The sequence below is a fragment of the Triticum dicoccoides genome, chromosome 5B (genome assembly GCF_002162155.2).
Source record: "Triticum dicoccoides isolate Atlit2015 ecotype Zavitan chromosome 5B, WEW_v2.0, whole genome shotgun sequence".
Taxonomy (NCBI): Eukaryota; Viridiplantae; Streptophyta; class Magnoliopsida; order Poales; family Poaceae; genus Triticum; species Triticum dicoccoides.
The window spans coordinates 525,513,337-525,518,390 of NC_041389.1; the positions used below are offsets into that span (position 1 = coordinate 525,513,337).

General features: G+C 39.6%; 1 long non-coding RNA gene across 1 annotated transcript in view; it reads right to left on the reverse strand.

The window, feature by feature from the left end:
• Positions 1-3,479: 3,479 nt before the first annotated feature.
• Positions 3,480-5,054, reverse strand: part of LOC119311344 — a 6,229-nt gene continuing 4,654 nt past the window's right edge. Inside the window, exon 8 of the long non-coding RNA XR_005151006.1 lies at positions 3,480-4,068. This is a non-coding gene — a long non-coding RNA (uncharacterized LOC119311344). The remainder of the gene's footprint in view (positions 4,069-5,054) is intronic.

A 5,054-nucleotide genomic window follows, 5' to 3' on the forward strand; every position in this document is an offset into this window, starting at 1 on the left:
GTTTTGTATTCTGTGCAGCTCATGTTTCAGTTGGGGATGTCTGTATCTTCCATGCTAGGTGGGTTATTCTCAAGAGGACCGGACTCCGCTCCTCATTCACGAGAAAATGGCTGGTAATCGGGATACCCAGTCCCATGATCAAAAAGATCAAAGCAAATCAAAATAATTAAAACAAAACTCCCCCAGGGCTGTTGCTAGTTGGAGGCACTCGTTGTTTCGAGCAAGCCATGGATTGATGCTTGTTGGTGGAGGGGGAGTATAAACATTTAGCATTATGTTTGGGAACCGCCTATAGTGTATGTAGCATGGAAGATATCGAGATCTCATAGTTGTTGCGTTGACAGTGAAAGTATGCCGCTCAAAATGTTATTCACCTATATTTCAAAATCGAGCTCTCGCACCTCTACAAATCCCTGCTTCCCTCTGCGAAGGGCCTATCTATTTACTTTCATGTCGAGTCATCACCCTCTTATTAAAGAGCACCCGCTGGAGAGCACACTGTCATTTGCATGCATTAATATTAGTTTATATTGGGTATGACTTGACTGGATCTCTTTTACCATGAATTACAATGTTTAGTTAGTCCTTGATCTTTAAAGGTGCTCTGCATTTATGTTTTGCAGTCTTAGAAAGGGATAGCAAGATACCATCTTATTATATCATATTATGATTGTTTTGAGAAAGTGTTGTCATCCGAGTTTTATTATTATTGCTCGCTATTTGAGTATGCCATTGATATGAGTAAACATGAGACCTAAGTGTTATTGTGAATATGGTTAGTTCATAATCTTTGCTGAAAACTTGAATGCTGGCTTTACATATTTACAACAACAAGAGCAAATAGAGTTTGTAGAAGTTTTTCTTTATCACTTTCAGTTTATCAACTGAATTGCTTGACGACAAGCAAAGGTTTAAGCTTGGGGGAGTTGATACGTCTCCAACGTATCTACTTTTCCAAACACTTTTGCCCTTGTTTTGGACTCTAACTTGCACGATTTGAATGAAACTAACCCGAACTGACGCTATTTTCAGCAGAACTGACATGGTGTTATTTTTGTGCAGAAATAAAAGTTCTCGGAATGACCTGAAAATCCACGAAGCAACTTTTTAGATTTAATAAAAATATTTGCGAAAGAAATAGCGTTAGGGGGACCACACACTGTCCACGAGGGTGGGGGGCGCGCCCCCTCCCCCTCGACGCGCCCCTGCCTTGTGGCCCCCCTGCTGCTCCACCGACCTCAACTCCAACTCCATATATTCCGTTTCACGGAGAAAAAAATCAGAGGGGAAGTTTCGTCGTGTTTTACGATATGGAGCCGTCGGCAAGCCCTAATCTCTCTCGGGAGGGCTGATTTGGAGTACGTTCGTGGCTCCGGAGAGGGGGATTCGTCGCCATCGTAATCATCAACCATCCTCCATCACCAATTTCATGATGCTCACCGCCGTGCGTGAGTAATTCCATCATAGGTTTGCTGGACGGTGATGGGTTGGATGAGATTTACCATGTAATCAAGTTATTTTTGTTAGGGTTTGATCCCTAGTATCCACTATGTTCTGAGATTGATGTTGCTATGACTTTGCTATGCTTAATGCTTGTCAATAGGGCCCGAGTGCCATGATTTCAGATCTGAATCTATTGTGTTTTCATGAATATATGCGAGTTCTTGATCCTATCTTGCAAGTCTATAGTCACCTACTATGTGTTATGATCCGACAACCCCGAAGTGACAATAATCGGGATACTTCTCGGTGATGACCATAGTTTGAGAAGTTCATGTATTCACTAAGTGCTAATGCTTTGGTCCGGTTCTCTATTAAAAGGAGGCCTTAATATCCCTTAGTTTCCATTAGGACCCCGCTGCCATGGGAGGGTAGGACAAAAGATGTCATGCATGTTCATAAGCACGTATGACTATATTCGGAATACATGCCTATATTACATTGATGAACTGAAGCTAGTTCTATGTCACCCTATGTTATAACTACTAGTTGACCCGTTGCGCCAAATGGCGCAGAGACCTGCTGAAGACATGTTCTCGATGAAAATAGTTTCATGCTGCAAGAACCTTCAACTATATCATGCTATTTTTTAAACATGTTTATTACATTGTTAAATAATAGTCTGGAAAAAAGGAAACTTTACATGATATGAATATGTTCAGTTTGAAAATATGGCCAGTATGATGAGAGAGTAAAGTTGGCATGGTTGTATTTTTTAGCAATGGGTTTGGAAAAAGAAAATATTTGTGTGACATGAATAGGCCTAGTTTGAAAATATGGTTATCATCATGAGAAACTTGGTCGTGCATCTTTTTCCTACAAAAAAAGAGGGAAAAAGATAAGAAACCTAAGAAAAAAACATGTCTTTGTTGTGCATATAAGGAGATATAGGGATCAAGAGGGATTAGGATGGCCCATATGTTATTTAGCTCAGCCCACGTAGAGCGATGCCTGTGGCTCGTGAGGAGCTGAATATGAAGCGGCAGGGGGCGGATCAAGCGGAGACTCTCTATCCCCTCCTTTCTTTCTCGGTTCCTCAACTGGGTGACAGAGGCGTTTCCCCAGCCGCCGACCGGTGCGATATCTTACCTCTTTTGATTTCGGATTTGTCTGCATGCATGGATTTACTTTCCACCCAGCAAAGACCCGCTAAAACCATGTTGTCGATGAAAATAGTTAACACTTTGCAAGGACATATGACGCACAGATCTGTTGAATCCATATGCGCGTTGAAAACGAAATTCATGTTTTAGTTGGTTTAGTAATGGGCAAGGACATATGATGACCAAATTTACCCCTTTAATAAAAAAAGAATAAAGACTATTGTTTATAATGAGATGTACACACATTTTAATTTATCTCTGAGCCAAATGGCGCAGAGTCCAATTTGATACCATGGGCTCGTTGAAAATATTTGCATTTTTTCAATATCTTTATGTTTGAGCAAGCGCAAAGACCATGTCAAACCCAAAAGTGTTTTGAAAATATTTGACTTTGCTAGTGGAAGTAGGTTTTAGCAACTAGGGTAGCATGCATAGAGCCAAATGGCGCAAGGTATATGACATACAACTTTACCACGAAGATGTGCCGCGATATCTTCCTTAACTTAATTATGTTCGAACACATTTGGAGTTCAAATCCATAATTGGTGTCACATCCCTAAATTAAAACCCAAAACACCTACCTTGTGCAACATGGCCTTTTACAATGGGAAACATTATTACCACAAACAGAGTCCAGATGTTACATGTTACATAAGACTTTAGCTTGAGCAACTGTCATACAATAGGTATATAAATTTCCTACGTTTAATCACAGCAGCAAACCTTCCCAAAGGGCAAACTCCCTTATGCAGTGTTGTCCTTTCATGTGTTTTTAAAAAAGGAACCTTTATTTTATTGGTAAATAAACGGTTTGATGGGAACCAAACATTTGGTAGTAGCTTGTCCCACATCTCAATCTCCTATGAAATGAGCGCAAGCGGCCAAAAAACAATTGTTTTGATACAACAACAGTAAGCGAAATGAGTAATCTTCAAAGAAACAGAACATTTACATTAGTATAGTAGCTTTTTTAACCATGCATGTGAATTGTATGTAAACTTTATAGAAGAAGGCCAACTCTAAGGAACAACATGTTGCCATACTCATCCTGCTCTCGCTTCTGGTCATCAATCCGGGGAATCAACTCCTGACCAGCGCCTTGAGCAACAACAACGACAACATGCCCCTTCCCTTCAACATGAAAATCGATCTCAGGATTCAAACAACAGTCAACATCTCATGCTGCTCAGGGTCGCATGAAGAATAATGTGGCCCGTGCTCCTTCCCATAAGTTTGACAAGACCAATGCCATCCACAGTATTCACAACCCCACATGTGTCGCATCGATTTCCTACTGAGCACTCTCCACTGCGGTTTGAAACCCAAATGCCTTGTCTATAATGTCGATGTCGTTGTCCAAGTTTTTTGGGATCCCTATAATGGATATCCTCAAACCACATCGTTTAAACTCTTCGAATATGGCCACTGCTCCTCTCATTGTTCCATCCCCGCCAATCACATAAACCTGTGATTGCCATAAAAGGAATATCCAAACAGGATAGTAAGATCAAGGCCTGAAGAACATGAACAATTGGCATGTGAACCAACACATTTAACATAGTTTCATTTTGCAAGGACATATTCGGTCTAAACCATGCCATGTTGAAAATGTGTTTATCACGTTGTGAAATTCAAGTTTGAAATAAAAGTGTATTTGTATAACATGTAGAACCATCTAAGGAAGCATTGTTTTAGTCAAAAATATGGTTATCACGATGAGAAACCCGAGCTCTAAAAAAACAGATTTGTATAAGATGTAAATATCAACTGAGGATATATATTTTTAACACCATTTGCACCAAACTTTTATTTTCCATGTGTAGGAGGAAAAAAATGACTTATTGATCACTTGAAGCATATAATGGAGATTCAAAAACTGTCTTGTTCTCAAGAGAATAGTATATGTATCAAAGTTGCCAGATAAACAGACTATTAATACAGAAACATATTTTAAACCTTGACAAGTTTGTGTCTAGATAAAACATGACAACTTGAAAATGGTCACATCTTATTCGAGAACTAATAATTATATTGGATTTCCCGAAAATGTCAAGCAAGGTTTAATTGATTCTGAAACAATCTAACCACAATAAATAGGAAAAAATAAACAAATGGAAGCCTATTCACGAACTGTGATACTGTGAACCACATTTAACTACCAAAAGTCCAGGTACGAGCCTAGGGGACAGATCCAACATTTGTTATTTCTCAAAATAAGAGGTAGGAGAAAACAACATACACAAAGTAGTGATGGTTCAATACAAAACGTCAAGATTCATTACAATGCTTGGTGCATCTCATAGAAAATGTAGCAGTAAGTGGGATTACACGTGATGAAAGGTTTGCTTCACCTGTTCAAAGACGGATATACCAAAAACAATTCATAGCACGCACCAGCAAGTCCTTCCCCTCATGGTCTTGGAACAAGCCAAGCACCGCAAGAGCACCCCC